This window comes from Anabrus simplex, chromosome 2 (assembly GCF_040414725.1).
Source record: "Anabrus simplex isolate iqAnaSimp1 chromosome 2, ASM4041472v1, whole genome shotgun sequence".
NCBI classification, from domain to species: domain Eukaryota; kingdom Metazoa; phylum Arthropoda; class Insecta; order Orthoptera; family Tettigoniidae; genus Anabrus; species Anabrus simplex.
The window spans coordinates 721,096,722-721,120,304 of NC_090266.1; the positions used below are offsets into that span (position 1 = coordinate 721,096,722).

At 38.3% G+C, this 23,583-nt stretch overlaps 1 protein-coding gene across 3 annotated transcripts in view; it reads left to right on the forward strand.

Annotated features, from left to right (window-relative positions):
- Nucleotides 1-23,583, forward strand: part of LOC136863066 (uncharacterized) — a 2,241,269-nt gene that overhangs the window by 2,148,453 nt on the left and 69,233 nt on the right. The window lies entirely within an intron of this gene.

The window sequence follows — 23,583 nt, forward strand, 5'->3', positions numbered from 1 at the left end:
AGCAGGCAAATGTACCTTAATTTAGGCCACGGCCGCTTTTTTCCAACTCCTCGGCTTTCCCTAACCCATCGTCGCCATAAGACCTATCAGTGTCGGTGCAACGTAAAGCAACTAGGAAGAAAAATTTTCCTCACGGCATTCAGTGGTGATAGCGAACAACGGCAATAAATAAACATGTTGCATGCATATTTAAATTAGAAATTTTTTCACATCATCTCATATGTTCTGTAAGAATAACAGACCTATCTGGGTAAATGTTGATTAGGTCGGACTTCACAAGCAAATTCGAAACTCAAAACTCATAGGATTAGACGTTTAAAGCCAGGAACAGGATAACCCACGTTTTAGGATTCAGAAAATTAGAAAACCAACTGAAGAGTTCTTATCACGTTGTATCCATGGTCCTAATTTTGTGCGTTTTTACCCCTATTGAGATAACAGGTGCATGCATGTGTCATTTCCGGTTGCACTTAGAGATGGCGCCATGGAACAGTACGCACTGTATGAATTTGACACATACGCCAGTATGTTCGTTTGATATTAACCTTCCAAAACACACAACTTGAGTCCGCCAAATACTAGCGTCTGTGTTGTATCGTTCAGTGATCATGTCGACGTTTGTGCCTGAAAAAGAACTTTTGCGGCACGGATTCCTTTTCGTATTGAATCAAAAGGAAGAGGCTGTGGGGAATTATCGTTTGCTGGTAGAAACATGTGGTGAAACGCTCCATCGATTAGAACATGCGAGACATGTTTTCGACTATTTAAACGTGGTGCTTTGTGTCTGATGTGACCAGAGCAGTATTGTGTATTATGAACTCTTGAAGACCGGTGAAACCGTTAATGCACAACGTTATCGCTAACAAATATATAATTTAAACCACGCATTGCTCGAAAGACGACCGGAATGGGCCAGAAGACATGGAAAAAGTGATTTTGTTACACGACAATGTGTCGACGCACACAGTAAAACCGGTGAAAGCCACCTTGAAATAACTTGGATGGGACATCCTACCGCACCCGCCGTACTGCCCCGACCTGGCGCCATCTGACTATCACCTCTTCGCATCAACGGGGCACGCGCAGCACTTCAGCAATTTAGAGGAATTTGGAAAATGGCATGCCGCAAAAGACAAGCAGTTTTCTGGCAAGGTATTCAAAACTTACCTGAAAGATGGGCGAAGTGTGTAAAAGACGATGGCCAATATTTTGAATAAACAAAAATTATCTAGAAAATTACATGCTTACTTTACCGCAAAAACCGGCAAAGACTTATGCATACATCTGGTATAGTAATAATGTGAGAAATATATGCATTACATTGTGCTTTACGTCGCCTCGACACAGGTAGGACTAAGGCAACGTTGAAAGTGGAAACGGCTAAGAGAAGGAAGGAACTGGTCATGGTCTTAATAAAGATAAAGCCCTAAAATTTTCGTGGTGTCAAAATGGGAAACCACGGAAACACATTTGGTTTCGCACCCATTCTCTCGCTAAAGCAAGCTGACTACAACGTGACTCAGTCTACGCAGCCTCTCACTCGGTGAGAAAGAAATGGCTGGAATAAAACATCCCCTCCCATGTTATTTGTATGAAGTGGCCGGTCATCACGGCATTACACTGTTGGAAGAACTTCAGGTACCTCCGGAATTACTACAGAAGAAACATAAGTTAGTATCATTTCTTTACGTAAGACTGAATATAAACCACCAATTTCAACGACAATCAGAACATTCTCTTAAGCAAGACTCAGACTTTTGGGTATGGCGGAGTCCCACTTTCATTTGACAGGCAAGGGACTCTATCGACGCTACTTGGCGAAAGAAATTGTTAGCCTGATACAGCCCTTGTAAGGGGCTGCATCTGCCTTGTAGGAAATTGCGGGTTGTTGTGGCGCAGGGTAGAGTCGCGTGTGACGTACGAATTGCAGGAATGTATGAGACAGCACAAAACACCAGTCCCCGAGTTATTTTAGATTAAAATCACTGACCTGGCCGGGAATCGAACCCATGACCTTCTGTACAGAAATTCACTACGTCGACCAATCAGCCATGTAGCCGCATAAACTCGTGTCCTCATTCCGAAGTGGTTAAGCTGTGTTTAGACGCACCCCAATGGCGAGCTTCATGTACCATTTGGACCAGACACCAGCTTTCCTATCATTCTTAAATTCCTGGCAGAACCGGGATTCGAACCCGGACAATCGAAGACGGCAGCTATTATAGCCAATCATTACGCTACGGAGGCGAACGTGTGTTGCATAAAACGGCTTAACTCCTTGCAGGTCGTTGGGAATCACTGGATGGATGGAAGGAATATTAAGACAACTTTCTCAACATAAAAGGAAATTTTTCTTTTCTTACATTTTGCAGTCGTGAATAATGGAATTCATGGGGAGGAGAACAACAGTGTGTGTGAAAATACACTCGCGGAAATGGAAAGAATGGTAAATAAACTACACTCTCAAAAACCAACAGGAATAGATGGGACTAGACCTTGCAAAGGAGCGCCCGTTGCCTTTATTAACGTATACTTTATACTTTATAAGGTATATTTGCTTGATGTGAAAATGGAAAAGAAAGGAAAATCCTCTTCAGGGTGCCGACGTAGGGATTCGAATCTCCCAAATGCATGTTTACCTCTACCTGAACCGAACTGCATATCCAAATCGCTGGACAGTAATAATAATAATAATAATAATAATAATAATAATAATAATAATAATAATAATAATAATAATAATAATAATTTTTGAACGACCATTCTTATTTCTAACCGTCTTAAATGGTACCAAACTTTCGAATAATTGTCACATTGGAATGATTTAAGATATCGTAAGCCAAGATACGGAGTTGTTACATTAAGCCACCCGCACTGGCTGCGACCTCAACCGGGAGCACGAGTTCAGCGACTTGCTGACTACAGCACAAAGGCTGGCTAATATTACTTTCTTTAAATGTAAATATTCCTATCTTTGAAGACCTTTGAATGTAACTTAGTTATCATTTACAAACTTCTACATGAATAATGGAATCCCGATAACCACACATAATCACATCAGAAGTGTTGAACGTGTATCTCAAAAGGCATGAGATACCACATTTCTCAGCTGATGTAAAAGATCTGAGCGTTTATACACTTGGATAGGGTGCTATCTTCAATACATTTTCCTCTTTAGGCATATGAAATTATTAAATAAATAAATAAATAAATAAATAAATAAATAAATAAATAAATAAATAAATAAATAAATAAATAAATAAATAAATTACTAATACATATTAGGAAAACTTAGCATTAATTTTTTAAATGATAAGGAAATGTTAAACTAAACACAATTAATGCTTAATTTGCTAAGGGCAATTTTTCAGTACTGGTGTCTAAAGATGGAAACATTGCTGTGAGCTATTCTTAACGGCACATCGCGTCTGACTATTATACATCAGAGATGATTTGTCTCCCGACTATTAGCTGTAACTACAAGCGCTGGGGTATCGAAGATTTTGAAAAGAGAAACCACCCCTTTAGTTGTCATCTTTGACTGAAGGGTGTTTAATTCTCTACGTTCCTACCAAGACAGTTGCTGTGTTGCCTTGTTCATTACAACTCAAGGAAGAACAAAATAATTTGCTATGTGCAGGCAACGTAGAAGATCCCCTTGAAGCATGACGAGAATAATGGAATTGATATTAGAAAACGTAGGCCGAATATGGTATACGAACGAAGCTAGGCAGGATATGTGATGTAATAACGGACGTCGCAAGAAGGCAGCCGTGGATTCAGTACAAAATGTTGAAGAATTTCATTAAATATGGCGTTATAAAGTCAGAATAGAGAGAGCTAGTTAGTTCTAATAATTCATGTAAAGCACATGGAGATTAAAGTATTAAATAGAGAGATATATATTAAATCGACGGATAGACAGACAGGGATAAATATAGATAGATACATAGATAGATGTATATGTTTCTAACTCTGCTCCATCGTTTAAGAGCAGTGTCTTTGTTGGTTACTGGACGCCCTGGGCTATAAAGCAGGTTAAATCAATGATGCAAGAAGAAGACGAAGCAGAAGAAGACGAATTCTATTTGTTTTACTTATCACTGAATGAGTTGTCTGTTTTGAGAGGTAGCTTTAAAATGCCCCGTACTGAGCCGGGCCCCACCAACTTGGACACAGAAAGGCATTGCTCTACAGTATGAGTCAATGAGCCTAGCATTGCTACTTGATGTTGCCTTCATTACTATACTAACCCCCTCCATTGATTCCTTTCCTTACCACTGTTCACTGTTCATTTATTGTGTTTCCTTTAAGCTTTTCAGCTAGATCCTTTCAAAACTATTGCTTGACATACCCACCCATTTCCCTTTTGTTCAGTTTGTGTTCCACTTGTTACGTTTCTCTCTTTTCGTCAGTTGCTTTAATTCAGTCGGTATTCTATTTCCATCAAGTAATGATCAGAGGAACCTACATCTATTCTTAGGAAGATATTGGCTTTACATCACTCCAAAGGATTTCTGTTGACTTGTGCAATCCATGTTACTGGACTTCTCTAGGCTAGAATGGCCCCTACACATTGCTAAACACTTGGCTAGTCATTTCATAGGAACCCACGTATGAATGATAATTAGATTATCGTCCAACAAGAAGTTATTGAATTTCGGCACATGCTTTAGTAGCAATCTAATTTGTGACTATAAGTTTATTAAGAAGGAAGCGACCTCTTCAATGTCGAAACAAATAAGCTAATAAGAACTAATAAGCTTTTCAGTCTGTCGAAACACAAAATTTTACATTATGCGAAAATATTTCAGCTTAGAACTCTGACCTGAATGCTTCTGTCTACTAAGACTCAGTTTTGCATGAACTATATCAGTGAATTTTCGTTCTGTGATATTTCTACCCTCAACATTGTCGCATAATGGTATTTCGAGGCGCAACGATGATATATGTAAATATTGTCCAGTTTTCCTCTTCTCATACTACATGTCTTCACATTTTCCTTCTCATTTCAGTGGTTTTCTTAATAATCTTCTTGATCCATATAGGCTGTAGATCACGCGGTTTGGTGCCTTATACACCAGTTACAACAACGACCACCATCACGGTTTAATTAGCTATGACGATCGAACAATACTTCCATGTCTGCGATGTTCAGCGTCGATGGACTCTGCACGAAAAATCTGAATTTGTCAATGTCTGTGTTATTATAGCCTGAGTCGTCGAACAGACATAGACAAAAAATGAACTGCACCAATATTCGACTTTGGTTTACCTAATCCGAGATCCAAACGAAGTGAGAGGCAAACATTTGAAGTGTACAGAAACATTTTAATTTTACGTTTATTGAAGAAAATCTAGTAATTATTATTCAGTTGTACCTTTAATAATAATAATAATAATAATAATAATAATAATAATAATAATAATAATAATAATAATAATAATAATAATAATATATTTTGAATGTGATATGGTAGACATATTTCTATCGAAATTTAGAAAAAATATTTTTTTTTTTGCTATTTGTTTTACGTCGCACCGACACAGATAGGTCTTATGGCGACGAAGGGATAGGAAAGGCCCAGGAGTGGGAAGGAAGCGGCCGTGCCTTAATCAAGGTACAGCCCCAGCATTTGCCTGGTGTGAAAATGCGAAACCACGGAAAACAAGTTTCAGTGTTGCGGACAGTGGGGTTCGAACCCACTATCTCCCAGATGCGAGTTCACAGCCGCGCGCCCCTAACGACACGACTAACTCTCCGGGTTTTGGAAAATTTTACGGTATTAGGCTCAAGGAAATAACGTTAGAACGACTTAGTCACTCCAGACAAGAATTGATTAGGAAGGAATGCGCACTATATAACTGCCAATGAATAATTGGTTATAGACGAAGGGGACTTTCATTCTGAAAGTGAACTGAGGTTAATTTTTTCCTGGGAAATCAGAGGGAACAACTTTTATTTAAAAATTACAGTATACATACAGTAAATAAGGATGCTTCCCTTTGTATCATCTACAGAGTTCAAAAATTGTGAATGCAGTGTATTTGTCACTGATACAAAAATAAATCTGGGGTTAAACGTTTTAGTACTAAACACTTCCTCGTCCGTTAAATCATATATTATCTCTTTATATGTTGTGAGAAGGGCAGCAGGTCTGTCTCTTCATTCTTCTGCCCCGACTCACTCAGGTTGCCCATATTCACTTCCCACGAGCGTTCAGCTCCTAGTGAGGACTAGGTATCTTCTTCTTACGTCGTTTGCACTATGATGTATTACAGGGAAGGTAATGTGTTCCAAAGCTACATCGGAAGGATGTTTCGGATGATATGTTTGAAAGATGCCGGTTTATTTATATAAACCAGAAATTCTGAAGAAGAAAACTAAATGTGGTCGGACAATATTACTATAGATAATAAAAATAGGATTATCGGTTTCAATCGTATAGGTCTATTTCATGCTCATTTGATAATATGCTATTGTTGAGACAAATAATCCTAACAAAAAATGGTGACTAGCTTACAACGAAGATGAAACGAATTCCACTACGGAATTCTTTATTCTTTCAGCGATGACCTTCACGTTTCAACACTATACAGATAAATTATTCTCCATGACGATGTTATGATCACAGCAAATAATATTAGAACTAAACCAGTTAGGTTTATAGGGCTTGCGTAACTTAGATGGCCCTTCCTTCTATCCGTAAACATTATAGAACACAACACAATGCTATCCGCCCAGGCGAATAAGCAACTCAAAATTCCCTCACGGTATTTTTCCCGAAGATTCCTATATTTCATTACCATCTCATTAAAATCATTGCAGACTGCAGCAAGCCTAGCATACATACATACATACATACATACATACATACATACATACATACATACATACATACATACATACATACATATATCTTCATTATACACTTTGGTGGCTTTTAGTATTCAGTCTGCAATCCTCTGTTAATTTAGTAACCGCCGCCAAAATCCTCTGTTCTTAACCAGTTCTGTGGTCTCGTTCATTTCCATACCTCTTAATTTTAAACCTCTTGAAACTGAGTCTAACCATCGGTCTCCCTCTATTTCTCTTACTCTCCATAATAGAGTCTATTACTCTCCTAGATAACCTATCCTCCTCAATTTATCTCATATGACCCCATCACTGAAGCCAGTTTATGCGTACAGCTTCATCCGTCGAGTTCATTCCTAACTTAACTTTTATTTCCACATTCCGAGTACCTTCCGCCATTGTTCATGTCAATTACTTCTAATTTATGAATAAGATACCCTGTGTCCACCCAGCTTTCACTCCCGTAAAGCAACGTTGGTCTGAAAACAGACCGATATAAAGATAGTTTCGTCCGGGAATTGAGTTCCGTCATTCAGAATACTATCGATCGCAACTGCGAGCTCACTGCATTAGCTTTACTGCACCTTGATACAATCTCAGTTACTATACTACCATTCTGTGAAAACACACATCCTAAACGCTTGAATTTATCTACCTGTTCCTGCCTTGTATCTCCAATCTGACATTCAGTTCTCTTGGATTTATTAACTACTGACATAAATATAGTCTTTAGGCTACTTTTCATACCATACTCATTGCACCCATTTTCAAGTTGCAGAATATTATACTGTACTTCAGGATTTCGTCACAATCTGCCATTAAGACCAAGTCGTCAGCGTAGGCTAGACTGCTTACTAAATTTTTACCTGATTTTATCCCTCCCTGCCACTTATTACCTTTCAGCAGATCATCCATGTATACTATGAACAACAAGGGTGAAAGGTTACAGCCATGCCTAATCGCTGCAATTTCCTTGAACCAAGAACTCATTTTACCCTCAATTCTCATTGCAGCCCAATTGCCAATATAAATTCCTTTGATAGATTTTAATAACCTACACTTCATCCCGAAGTCGCCTAGTGCGGTGAACATCTGTTCCATGTGAACTCTGTCACATGCCCTCTCTAGATTTACGAAACATAAACGTAACTGCTATTCCTCTCGTAGCATGTTTCTAATACCTGGCGCATACTCAAAATCTTATTCTGACAGTCACTTTATGGTCTGAAACCACACTGGTTTTCATCCAATTTCCTCTCAACCACTGATTGCACCCTCCCTTCAAACATCCCAGTGAACCTTGCTTGGTATGCGGATGAATGCGATACCTCGACAGCTGTTGCAATCCCCCCTGTTCCCTCGCTTATAAATGGGTGCACTTACTGCACCTGTCCAATCAGAAGGAAACTTACTAAAACTCCATACTCATCTTATTATTCCATGAAGCCGGGTCTTCTCCATCTTCTCCATCTTCCAACTATATTTCACCATTTCAGGTCTTACAGTATTTCAACTATTCCTTCTGCTTTATGACAAAGGAGTTTATATACCATCCTTACCATTTCCTCAAGCGTAATTTCACCAACAGAATCGTCCTCCCCATAATCTCGGCTGCTCGCGACGTCACCAAGAATGTTTCCTTTTACATTGAGAAGATATTCCTTCCACCTATCTAGTGATTCCCTGGGATCTATTATGGATCACCTGATTTACCCAAAAAACGATTCATTTCCTTTTTTGCCTACCTTCCTTATTACTGTCAAGAAAGTTTTCCCTGCACCTTGACCTATCCTTTCCAGGTTATTACCAAAATCTTCCCAACATCTTCTTCTTGGATTCAGCAACTAATTGTTTTGCTTTGTTCCTTCCATCTATGTCTGCAACTGTCCTTGTTTGAAGCAATTTATAATGCGCCTTAGTTTTACGTTTACAAGCTGCTCTCACTTCACCACTCCACCAAGATGTCAGCTTTTTCCCATCTTTACACACAATTGTTCCTACGCATTCAAGCGCTTAATTTATCCTGTATGTGATCCTTCGCCATACATTCTTGCGAACTGTAGAGACTGAGAGTCGTTTACTTACAAAGAACAGAGGAGTAGCAACAGCAACTCTAGTGGTAGGAACAGTAGAGGAAAAGGAATGCTGGTAGCCGGTTTGTTCATATGTGCTTCTGGTGCTTGAATGCCAATATAACTTACACCATTACATGATTGAGAACAGATGTTACAAATGATTGAAACTTCAATAACATTTTCCCACGTTCTTCTTATAATTTGAACTCTTAACTTACGAAAGGAATGTTATTTAAAAAATTGTATATTCTAATTTTATGAAATACAATCATCCTTCTTTTTAGTATGCCAATCATGTCGTCCACGTCTTGATCTGGCCGCCGTGTATGTAGAACAGGAGTCATTTTCAGCCTCTGTGCACGGCGTTTATCGTCCTAAATAATACTGATTCGATTTCGATGTTCCGCGGTATAAGGTTTAGCGTGCCTGCCTCTTGCCCGGAGGCCGGGGTTCGATTCCCGGCCAGGTCATGGATTTTCACCTCGATCTGAGGTCTATTTCGAGGTTCACTCAGCCTACTTGATTACAATTGAGGAGCAATCTGACGATGAGATAGCGGCCCTGGTTTAGGAAATCAGGAATTACAACCGAGAAGATTAGTCATGCTTAATGTACAATACCTCGTAATCTACAGGTCTTCGGTCTGAGCAGCGGTCGATTGTAGGCCATGGCCTGCTTCTTTCCTCTTTGTGCTACATTAATACATCAATCTGCCATTAGTCATATCACTATTCCTGGTAAGATGTTGCTTCTTTCCTCTTTGTGCTACATTAATAAATCAACCTGCCATTAGCCATATCACTATTCCTGGTAAGATGTTGCTTCTTTCCTCTTTGTGCTACCATAATAAATCAATCTGCCATTAGCCACATCACTATTCCTGGTAAGATGTTGCTCCTTTCCTCTTTGTGCTACCATAATAAATCAATCTGCCATTAGCCATATCACTATTCCTGGTAAGATGTTGCTCCTTTCCTCTTTGTGCTACCATAATAAATCAATCGTCCGTTCGCCATATCACTATTCCTGGTAAGATGTTGCTTCATTCCTCTTTATGCTACCTTCATAAATCAACCTTTCGTTATCCATTTGCTATACCTTTTATTAAAATGTCGTAGTTTGTTGGTAAAAGAGAGGAAAAGACAGCTTATAAGTTTTACCAAGGGGAACATCCCTCTCCGGTTTAATTCTTATGTTGATGGGATGATAACACCTCATGTGAACCACAGTAAGTACCTAGGTGTTAATATGAGGAAATACTTTCGTTGGAGTAATCATATTAATCATATCATATTAACGAAGTTGCAAATAAAGTTTACAGATCTCTTCATATGGTAATTAATGGCGTGTAGTCTCTGGAGAGACCTGGTTCAGGTATTTTGAGTTGACACCTTACAGGGGAGCCAGACTCTTGATATAGTTATGAGAGTATTTAGGTTTTGTCGTAAGGACGTAGACTAAGAGCTTATAAGTCTCCGGTAAGACCCTAATTAGTGTATGATTCCATTATATGGGATCTACACCAGGATTAATTGATACGAGAGCTGGGAATTATCCGAAGGAATGCAGCATGATTTGTTCATTCCTGATCAAATTCATTTTAAAGCAAATGTCTGCTTTTCCACGCAGTACAGGAAATAGTTTTTTTGAAATGTTTGATTCGCAGTTATCCATGTTACTCAATCCAGTGGCTGACCACTGTAACCGAGCGATTGGCTGCGAGGTTTGGATCACGTAGCTGTCAGCTTGCATTAGGGTGATAGTGTCTTAGAACCCCACGGTCGGCAGCCCTGGAGATGTTTATCCGTTGTTCCCGACTTTCACACCACATAAGCTGGGGTTGTACGTTAATCAAAGCCAAGGTCGTTTCCTTTCCACTTCTACCACTTTTCTGACACGTCAAGTTGCCATACGACCTACCTGTGTCGGTACGACGTAAAATAAATTGTAAAAAGTAAATAGCCACTGTAACTTGCGAGTGATATTTGGACACAATATTGCCCTGGCAGCTTGTTGAGGCAATATCTGCAATTTATTTATAATTTTTAAAAGTACATCAAAGAATTGAGAAAGCAATTCAATCAATCAATCAATCAATCAATCAATCAATGAATCTTCATTGATCTGCATTTAGAGCTATCGCCCAGGTGGCATATTCCCTGTCAATATAATTCTTTACCTAGTATTTTCTTACATGATTTCAAATAACTTAGAAATTTATCAGATATTTCCCTCGATAAATTATTTTAATTGTTATAATTTTAATTAATAATTAATTAACTTTAATTAATTATTTTGATGTTAATTATTTTAATCCGTAATATTCCTCTTCCTATAAACGAATGTTTGATCAAATTCGTCCTCTTGAAATCAAATTTATCTTCAGTTTATGATATTCCCTCCCTCTGAAAGCTCCATTCAAGCTTTTTATCTACTAATATCATTGCACAGCATCTCTCCACTGACAGCTCAAATTTCGCATCATTTTCGTAATAATAATCTTTTGTCGGAAAACACCTATGTGCTATATGTGTTATTTTAAACTCATCCTTATTGTCTATCGCCTACCCCAGATAACTATAATATTGTTCTATCATTAATCTGTAATATTATTTTCTCATAAAATTGATCACTTACTGAAATGTATAAAAAGGCAGGAATGGAGAAAGTATAATCAGCAGTTTAGCTTTTGCACACGACCGTGTTGAAATCTGGTGATGTAATATTTTGGAGCTTAAAAATAAATGCAGTATGTAACATGTATTTTAGCACTTTGAGTGCTAATGTGGTGTCACTTGAGAGGAGGACTGAATTTCCGACAGAGAATAACAAAACAAAAAAAGTACTAAGTATTCTTCTTAGGAAATAAACTCGTACTTTGTCACGTTCTGATATCGTGATCACAGCCAAAATACGTCCAGTTTTACGTCGACTCCGAACTCCACGGACGTGAAATGAAATGAAATGTCGTATGGCTTTCAGTGCCGGGATATCCCAGGACGGGTTCGGCTCGCCAAAGTGCAGGTCTTTCTATTTGACTCCCGTAGGCGACCTGCGCGTCGTGATGAGGATGAAATGATGATGAAGACAACACATACACCCAGCCCCCGTGCAGTAGGAGTAAACCAATTAAGGTTAAAATCCCCGACCCGACCGGGAATCGAACCCGGGACCCTCTGAACCGAAGGCCAGTACGTTGACCGTTCAGCCAACGAGTCGGACGCTACGGACGTGATTATTTATTTTAAAAGTCCCACGAGCATTGTCCTGGATTCGAACCATGGCTCTTTTAGTGAAGGTCATAGACACTTGCGTATCAGCACCCCGTTCTCAGAAGTACAGTATATTCTCCATGGTTGGTACAGTAAGTGAAATTAAATGTACTGTACGTATAGTAAATCAAAGCTAACGCAATGAGCTCGTATTGGAGATGACAAATATTCTGTAAGAAAGATGTGACTTCCCGGACGAAATTATCCTTACGACACTCTGTTTCCAAACAATTCTGCTGAACAGGAGTGAAAGATTGACGGTAACAGGATATGGTCGTTGCCGGGACAAAACCTCCTATGTGATAATATTTTTGGAGATATACTGACCCGCAGCACATACATTATGAAGAGCGAGAATGTCTTGACTATATTTAAACAATATTGCCCCTTAGATGACAGAACATCACCGACCAAAATTCTGAGCTAAAATATTTCACATAGGAGGTTTTGTTCCGGCAGCGACGATATATTACTATTTATGAAATAGAAGTAATGGACATGATTGTAGCGACAATGGTAGCTGATGTACACAGGTTGTAATAGTTGTGGGAGGACTCTCCGAATGAGAAGATAAAGAATAATTTATTAATGTAGTCGGTGGATGAAGGTGTATATTTAAACTAAGGATACTAATGGATTCCACCGAGGAGTGTAGGAGAAGCAGCGGGAGACGAATGTGATGGTTATAGTCGTCTTTAGTTATTCAAAGTTATAAGTGTGTAACTTAACAACGATAGAGAGAAAATGTGGGATTGTGGAGACGCCTAGTAAATTCACACACGTTTGCGGACTGAGCGCTGAAAGAATAAAGACCTTTAGAATTAAGATGGATCTTTTACGTATGTATTATACAGTACATGAATGCTTTACAGGGGAATGAGTCGATTATAATGTCATAATAAATTAATTCTGCAGATTGGAAACACACTTTACACGATTGCTGACATGTATCTTGTTTAAATAGCTAAACTTATAAAATCACAGGAGTTATGTGTACATGGTATTGAATTAATGGAATCATAAATATTTAGTGATATATTTATTTCAATGTCCAGAGTACTCGTATTTAGCTTAATGGATATAATTTAAATGGCATAAAAATGTTAAATGCCAACCGTATTGTATTCATTAGTTGTTTACATTTCGTTGACCCAGTATGTTCAGAATAGGCAAAGCGGGTTTAATAATTATATTTTCTCAATAATTGCGTTTGAATTCCGGTACATTCTATTCCTTCTTGACAGTCAGTTCCCAAACAAACTCTTCCATGACACCACACGAGTTCTCAGGAGTGACTTCCACTTGGGAACGATGTTTGTAACATTCCCAGCGTGTTAGTTTAGGAACTAGAGATGTCTGTTTTCTTGTTTTTCTTGTTTCTTTATTTTTTTTGCTAGGGGCTTTACGTCGCACCGACACAGATAGGTCTTATGGCGACGATGGGATAGGAAAGGCCTAGGAGTTGGAAGGAAGCGGCCGTGGCCTTAATTAAGGTACAGCCCCAGCATTTGCCTGGTGTGAAAATGGAAAACCACGGAAAACCATTTTCAGGGCTGCCGATAGTGGAATTCGAACCTAGTATCTCCCGGATGCAAGCTCACAGCCGCGCGCCTCTACACGCACGGCCAACTCGCCCGGTGTTTCTTTATTTTGTAGTGGTAAATGTTCACTAACACATCGAAAGTTATCGGCGACAGGATAGCGATAGAAATACGATGGTACCGGCACTGGTCCTAAGGTGCACACTTGTATGAGAATGAGAAGCCTCGGAAAGCCACCATAAATGTTACCGACGGTGGGTTTCGAAACCCCTTCTTCTGAATCAAGGCTATCAGCTACTGAAAAATGAGTTGCCACCTGTCCATTCACTGCATATAAGCGCAGACGTTCCTGGTGGCTCGTGTTCTTAGTGTCTGTATAGGAGAAGTGGTGACCACGCTTTGTGAAGGAGGTATACAGCCAAACTTCCAGGTCACATTCCTCACACGTATAAGAAGAAGAAGAAGAAGACAATCTGTTATACAGACATGGGTCTACATTAATCATGGGAGATACACAGGAAGAGAACGTACCAGCATACCACATGAAATGTTCAAAATCTCCCCCGTTCGCATTGAATATCCGATTCACTGATGGCGCAACAATGCTAATGGAAGGCAGTTTGAACATGAATATATAGTTGTAGAAAAAGAGTTCTAGCATGGAAATAAAGCGTTTCCAGCCCCATGTCCATATAACATGCTGTCCTATTCTTCTATATGTAAGAAATATATCGATGCTTACTTCTAAAACCTCGTATCTCCCAATGCACTTCCTATCCATTTTATTCCTTAAGACTGGTCACGCCTCCCAGTCACATATGGATGTACAGTCTATCAGAACAATTTTCGTAGTGTTCATTTTCTGATGCACTACATATGCACATGTGACTGGGAGGCGTGACAAATCCTAAGGAATGTAATGGGCAGGGAGTGCCTTGTCACATACGAGGTTTTAGAAGTAAGCCAACGATATCCTGAAGGTCTGACCAGCGTTATTGTTACACCTTGTATTTTGTATCTGGAGTCAAAATTGAAACCAATAGCAAATCATTACTGGGATGACTTTAGCAGGTGTTGGGTTCTAACCACATAAGGCGGGCAGGAAATCGGGCGTAGAAGGCTATGGGAAGAGAGCTTCCTTGCTGGAGATCACAGGAACTCAGTGGCAGCAGTAATCCTATTGCGATTTACTAGCGTAATTTTCGTTTCAACCAAATCACCAACGGTAGCTTCAACATCGTGTAAATAAGATTGCGCTCTAATAGTAGATGACAATGATAATAATACATTGTATTAAAATACTAGCAAGATACCCGTGCTTCTCTACGGTATTATACTGAAATTTAAAATTGGATGCTTTACGTTTTATACATAATTCGCCGAAATTCGCGATCTGACCCGTTTTCTGAGAAAATCCGCCAAAATTTGCGATCTGACTCGTTTTCTGAGAGATTACGTCAAAGTTCCTCCCATTTTTCAATCTTTATTTCCAGCAATCGATTTCGTACTTCCCGGGCTACGTCCAGGTATTCCACCCGGTCAGTTGGATCCCTAAATCTTTGGATCTTTTCCTATAAGCATTCTTAATATGGATCAAACCATTGAGGAGATCCGGCGTGGTGTCATGGGTGCCATGGCGGTACTGAACCCGCGGCCGAACTGCATTCGTAGTCATTACCCGTCCAGGACACATTTCCAGCGCCGTCCGCACATCTCGACGACGGTCCAAGACATTATTATAATAATAATAATAATAATTATTATTATTATTATTATTATTATTATTATTATTATTATTATTATTATTATTATTATTATTATTATTATTATTATTCTGGACCCCACAGCAAGATGCAAGACGGCTACTTGGCGGTAAGTTATATCTGCTGCCATTGTCATTGCTGAAAATGTGACAAGCACCATTGTCGCGGTTAGGCAAGTGCGCGGGATTTCTGGCGATACGAATGACATACTTCCGTGCATTACTGGCCTTACTATAGAGGTGAACAATTGCACGGTAATCTCAATCCTATCGTTTATTTCAATTGTGTTTAAATTTTTATTTGTATGCGAGGAGAATCCACTGTAATCTAACAACATTCTATAAAGGAAAAGATGGCTCTTGAAAACGAATCCAGGAAAGATTAAACATGATCGGTTTATGATCAGAATAAGTACATTGAAAATCCACAGCCTGTTTCCAGTCATTCGACCGGGTCAGGTATGGAATGAATAAAACCCCCATCTAGCGGCGAGGATAGGAATTGTGCCGGCTGCCGAGGCCTGTCGCAATCTTCTGGGGCAATGATTAATGAATGACAAATGAAATGAAATTGTATTGGAGAGTGTTGCCGGAATGAATGATGACAGGGAAAACCGGAGTACCCGGAGAAAAACCTGCCCCGCCTCCGCTTTGTCCAGCACAAATCTCACATGGAGTTACCGGAAATTGAACCACGGAACCCAGCGGTGAGAGCCGGCGTGCTTCCGCATGAGCCCCGGAGGCTCCTTATAAGTACAGTATGAACGGTAAAATCAATTGGTCTCACCTCTTTTCTTACAGCACAGCCGTTAAGTTGAATTACACCCCCCTCCTTTTCCCAAAAGGAGGCGCGTTTCTTTTTGTTTAAAGGAGATTCCAAATACCAATGTTCACGTCTGCTACTTTCAGTTTTGAGATATAAGTATCCCCATAAATATAATTACCTTTATTCACTTCCTTTCACACTACCCCCTTAAGTGATTTTTCGGCAAAAATACTTGTTTCATTAATAGTAAAAGATATTCTAAATACCAATTATCACGACTCTAACATCTTCAGTTTTTGAGATATGTGTCCTCATAAAAGGTGTTTAACTCATTCTCACTCCCGCCTCCCAAGATGATTTCCCCCCCCCCCCCAAAAAAAAAGCGTTTTTCACTGTTTTAAAGAAGATCCAAATACCAATTTTCATGTCTGTAACAGCTTTAGTTATTATTGTTTGTAAATATCCTCATACAATTAATTCAATAATTTTTTCAATTCTTTCACCTTCCCCCCCCCCCACTTCATTGGATTTTCCCAGAATACGTGTTTCTTTACTTTCAAAACAAATTCCAAATAACAAATTTCACGTTTGTAACATATTCAGTTTTGAGATATCAGTATCCTAATTAAAAGAATTCAACCCCTTTTTCAGTCACTTTTACCCCCCACACAAGTGGTGTTTCCGAAAACTAAAAAAGGACGTTTATTTTTAAAAGAGATAAAAATACCATTTTTCAATTCTGAAACATGTTAAGTTTATGAGATATACTGTATAATTTCTCATTATAAAATTTCACCCCCATTTTAATTCCCCTTGAGTGGAGTTTCCATAAACAAATGACCTATGTTTCTTTACTTTTAGAGGAGATTCCAAATATCAATATTTACGTCTGTAACATTTTATGTTTCAGAGATATACTGCAGATATAATCTTTCTAAAAATTAACCCTAATTTATCACTCCTGTTTAACCCCCATTAATTGGATTTTAATAAAACAAAAATGCGCGTTTCTTTATTTTTAAAGGAGATCCCATATACCAATTTTCAGGTCTGTAATATCTTCAGTTTCTGAGATATAAGTGTCCACATTAAAAGCGTTCAACCACTTATTCACATTTTTTCACCCCTGCTATTGGGATTTTCAGAAAACAGAAAATACATGTTTCTTTATTTTTAAAAGAGATTCTAAATGTAAATTTTTACATCTGTAAACTTTTAAAGTTTTGAGATATAGATACACTCATTTTAAAATTTCACCCCCACTCCAATATTTGAATTTTCCAAAAACAAAAAGTACATTTGTTTTTATTTTTAAAGGAGATCCCAAATACCAATTTTCAGGTCTGTAAAATCCTCAGTTTCTAAGATATAAGTATCCTCATTAAAGGCATTCAATATTTTTCACCTCTTTTCACCCCTCATATTAGGATTTTCCGAAAACAAAAAATACGCTTTTCCTTATTTTTAAAGGAGATTCCACACACCAATTTTTACATCTGTAATTTTTTAAAGTTATGAGATATATATACACTCATTTTAAAAATTCACCCCCTTTTTCACCCCCCATTATTTGCATTTTACAAAAACAAAAAAATTGTTTTTTTTATTATTAAAGGAGATCCCAAATACCAATTTTCAGGTCTGTAATGTCTTCAGTTTCTGAAATATAAGTAGCCTGATTAAAGGCATTCAACCCCTTTTTCACACTTTTCCACCCTCTCCTATTGGGATTTTCCGAAAACAAAAAACACACGTGTTTCTATATTTTTAAAGGAGATTCTAAATGCCAATTTTTACATCTATAATCCTTTAAAGTTTTGAGATATAGATATAGTCATTTTAAAAATGAAGCCCCCTTTTAACCCCCTTAGCGACGGAATAAAAAAAAAATCCTCTCTTAGCGAGCACCTACATGTTAATATGAATGTATCCCCAAAATTGTATTTCTTTATTTCCAGTAGTTTTGGCTCAGCGATGATGAATCAGTCTGTCAGTCAGTCAGGACAAGTTCTTTTATACAATTAGATAAAATCTTACGTCTACCGAGCAGCATGTCCGCGCGTGTTAACGCGCTACGATTATAGAGCAAAGCTCTGCATTCGGGAGACGAATGCACTTCAACCGCATCGTCCCCATAGGCTATCTTGGGAATGGTTTAATACTGTTTTCCATTTTCCCTTTCAGAGAAAATCTGGGACATTTACTAACCATACGCTACAGCTAATTCCTTCCACCTCTTCATTCAATTCATCTTCATTAGCTCCTCGACTGAGATTGGTGGCAGGAGGGGCATCCGGCCGTAAGCACGTGTCATATAATTTCATCTCACCTCACCCCGACCCCGTATCACGAAACGGGACATACAGTTTCTTTCACTAAACAACGCAGCTTACATCGATGTGGACACACTGTTTTAAAATTGCAGTTAGTCGTTAACGCTCAACTTCCGCAAAACTCTTATACGTCTGAGCTTAACTGGAATGCTAGCGTCATCCAAAGTTATATTTATTTCATGTGTCAGCATTCTTCAACATTTAGCACGTTTTGCGGTTTGCACGAAAACACAATTTCTTTCCCATTGGGATTATTTTACAATAGTTTCTCTGGTACCTAGTCTCTCCTTCGCCGTTACCATATTCAAGATACCAGCCGCCAATGATACTTGGCTAGCTGCTGCCTGAGTATAGATTTGAGGACGAAACTTTGGCTGAATGCAATATCAACTGTACTGAGCGCCCACTAGGTGAAATGACCGCCCTGACCACGTATGTTCTACATAGCTTCGAATCAAATGCACACTTGTTTTCTAAATACTAAGTTGAATGGAAACGTTCGAGGAAGTGGCCTATAGTTGCTTACCTTAAATATTTAAAAATCCCGTAGCACATACAGCATATAATCTACAGAAGACTGCTTCCCTGCCGAATGACCAGACCTTAATTGCCAACCAACTACTAAACTGTGTGTAGTCATACTTATTGTGGCAATCCTATCAACAACGTAGAAAATAAAGCTCCCTATGCAAACGCCTGGATATCGCAGCATTATAATTATTTTTTTGCTATTTGCTTTACGTCGCACCGACACAGATAGGTCTTTGGCAACGACGGGAGAAGAAAGCCCTAGGCATTGGAAGGAAGTGGTCGTGGCCTTCATTAAGGTACAGCCCCGGCATTTGCCTGGTGTGAAAATGGGAAACCACGGGAAACCATCTTCAGGGCTGCCGACAGTGGGGCTCCAACCCATTATCTCCCGATTACTGGATACTGGCCGCACTTAAGCGACTGCAGCTATCGAGCTCGGTGAACGACGAAAATCTAAGAATGGTATATTTCTATTTCTAGGATTCCGAAAGCCTTTAAAGTATTAAGGATAAGGAACTATGCACAACGACCCTGAAATTTTTATTCCTATTTCGTATATTTTCGGTTAAGGTAAATGAAATTTCTGATATGTTAGAAAGTATGGGTAAGATCACGATAGTGAATAATAGCAAAGTGACTACCACACGCCAGGAAACACTACAAGCTGGCTGAAATCGTAGACATTGAACAGATCTTCAAGATCTGATAGTAGGTATTTACTACAACCTACATCACAACAATTTTCACATTCTAAGATATGTGCCATGAGACGGCTGTCACGGATTCTTAGCCTGTAACAATTAATATAGTCTCATTGCATACGCAGGAATTTTCCCGTGGTTTTATTTCCATACATGTAACTAATTTCTTAATCACTTTCAGCGAAAATAGACTTAAAATCTCGAATTCTGGTTTCAGTATTTACAATGTTACACCAATTTAAAAGTCGTTTGTAGAAGACCTCTTCTTGAATGTAACTATTACAATAAAATTATCAACAAAAATTAATGTTTATGATTTATTTTCTTTGAATTACTGGCATTCTGAGCCCGAAATTGTGTTGTGAATTCGTTATTGCTTTGTACATATATTTTATCAATGTCTTATAACAAATTTACATTATACTATTTTCACATTATTCAGAATATTTTTTCTATTTACATCATGTCTGACAATAAGAGTTCCAATTTTAAATCGAAATGAAACAATGCATATGTATTTACAAAGAATTTTTCTTAAGAGTAACATCATCCATTTCCATAAACTAGAACCGTATGTGTCACACGCTCTCATTAAGTGCCACACCCCAGGAAACGCTACAAGCTCTCTGAAATCGTAGACGTTGAACAACATTGAACAGATCTTCAAGATATGATATTAGGTATTTACTACAATCTGCATGATCTTAGTCCATCACGACAATTTTCACATTCTGAGATATATGCCTTGGGATAGCTGTCACAGTATCTTATCATGTAGGGGGATAAGTCATTGTAGAAGGCATTAACTTCCTGTGAGAAACGCTGGTGATAACGTTATAAAAGTAATAAATTTGGCGTGGGAAATGATGTTGAAATCGGTGCACTGTAGTTCTATGTAAATATCAACACCAACAGAGAAAATAAAAATCAATACCTTGTGATGATATTTGCACAATTCGTTTCCATAATATTTATTCTACCCCATACCACTTCTGCTTCAGTGGACAAGTTCCATACAGTGTCATTTCAGACGCTGACCTGGGCTGATGGGTATGGTAGATTGACAGGAGGTTGTTGACTTTGTGTTTCATGCATCAGTGGATAGAAAAGCAGAGGTGTTCTTGTTTTCCTCTTTAACACCCGCTAGCGACGCGCGTAAACATTTACTAGCGAAAGTCTAGAGCCAGCCGGGTAGTATTGCTGATAGGAGAAATGTACACAAGCTGGTATCGGATTTCCACTAGTCACATCCCCCGACTTCTATTAACAGCTCCAGATGATAATATTAATTGGAATGAAAATTGTTATGTCCTGAATAATATTTAGGGTAAAAATGATATATTCACATATCCTAACGAGGTAAGATTTTAATTGAGCTGATAATGAATCCGTACAAAATTGAATTTGCATTCGTAATTAAAATACAGTATGTACACCAAAAGAGGTTTAGTAGTACCTATGTACTGATCATAAACGTTGAGGGGAGACATATGAATGTAACATATATGTAATACGTTCTTAACTAAATAGAAATAAATGTTCGTCAGAGTACGCAACTTTCAGGCCTATCTACCCAATGCTTTCTCAACCCTCGCGGTTATTTTATAACATTTTAATATTTAAATGAACTCTTCTAATATACTATGTTTGTATAACGAACAGTATCATCGGCGATTAAAAGTAAATTTTCATCTAGAACTCTATTAATTTTAACGGCTTACATTCGTTTTCAAACAATCATTACTCTTTAGTAGTCCAAATAACTTAATACTTGCACTCGCTCCTCTGTAATGACTGTTAAATTAGATTTAGATTCGAAACGCTTACCCATTTAATGAATAGAATTCTTTTTTACAGTTTGAGGAACGGATATGAGTATGCCTAAGCAGTTAGGAAAGAAAGGCCACAACACGCGGAACATACACAAGAAAAAATGGGACGGATAGTTTGAAATTGATGCAAACCGTGAGTTTTAAATTTATTGATATATACTTTGTTCATGAACACGTCTCTTGGACAAGGATTGGAGTAATGCCTAACGTTTGCAACAGGAGACCACAACACTCACACTCTGAACACATACAAGTGATGGGGGCGTATAGGGTCAAATATATGCATGCAGCGATTCATTATTAGTATTGTTTTATTATAGTCATTATTACTGTTAAAATTTAATATTTATACTTCCCATTAAAACCTTATCTTTGTCAGGAGGTAGCGAATTATTTCTAGTCGAAATGTGTCCTTGGATAACGTACAATATTTTTCTAATTTACTGTGGATTGTAACTAGAACTTTATATTTTCACCTCATTCCGAAATTTCACATTGTTTGCTGGCAAATAGTAATTTTCAAATTTGTTTCAGTAATTTTCATCAATACGTGACGTAGCATTATTTACAAGATGTAATATTTCGTTTTCATTCCATGAATGACTGAACTCGGCACGTTTGTTCCCAACAGAAAACGTGTTTCAGTCAGAAACTTCGGACACAACCGTAGATATACGGGAAGATTGGTCCGTCAGTAGGCCTATAGTTTATTAAAATCACCTGAGAACATACTTACGAAAAGTAGAAAGAACGATGACGATAACTGTCGCGTTATATAAGATCGTTCATGTTTGTACGAGATAAAGCTGCGGAAACTTCTAAAGTACACCAACACGTTCGTATTCAATTTAACGAGTGGAGTACTGAAGCATACGATTACGGTACCCAATGATATTACACTAATGTGACGATCGACTTATGCTATTCATTATAGGAAATATTTCTGCTATGCCTAACCTGTCTGCCACATCCTTGGATATTATATCATGTGGCATGCCATGACTAATGATTGAATTTCTTTGATGTCATGCTAGCTTGGTTAATTACACCTTACTTTCAACACAATGTTCCCCTACCTAGCAACACCACTGTGTTCAGTAATACGTTCACAGCTACTAATAGTCAGACTATAAATTCTACGAAGACTAATTTATCATTGACAGTTAACACACGATCATTCACGCTGTCGTAAAGAAACCTAGCAATTTTATATTTCTCGTAATAACTCAACTCTTATAGTGAAAGGTTGATGATATGTGAGTAATATCTCGGTAAATACTTATGTCAGCGATCAATAAAGCTTCGATACGCTACAGGAAGACATTAGTTTGCAAAAACGGCATTTTTTCATAGCGGTGATACGTCTGAGGTGTAATCGAACGTGCGAGTGATCACGTTAGATTTAACTCACACTTTTCTCTTTGCAACGTACGCTGCCTGAGATATAAGTTTACACATTTCACCTCTCAGAAACGTATAGTGAAGCCCCTAGTATCAACGACGGGCATTCGCCATGAACGTGCTTTTTTAAGAAGAGCCACTTTTAAGCTTCAGTGTAAATTCCAATCAGAAACCATAATAAGAAAATGTTAAAGTAAATTAAATGTAACACCGCTTAGATTGTTCACGACCGAGATCGTTAGCTGCAGTCGCTTAAGTGCAGCCAGTATCCAGGTTTCGGGAGATAGTGGGTTCGAACCCCACTGTTGACAGCCCTGAAGATCGTTTTCCGTGGTTCCGCATTTTCACACCAGGCAAATGCTGGGGCTGTACTTTAATTAAGCTATTCATAACAAGGGCTCTCTCCCCAGTTACTGGTTATCCGTACTGGGAGGGGTGAGTATTTTTTCCTAACATGCATGCATGAATATCCATATACCCATTCATAACTCCATCCATACGTGTTTTCTCAAT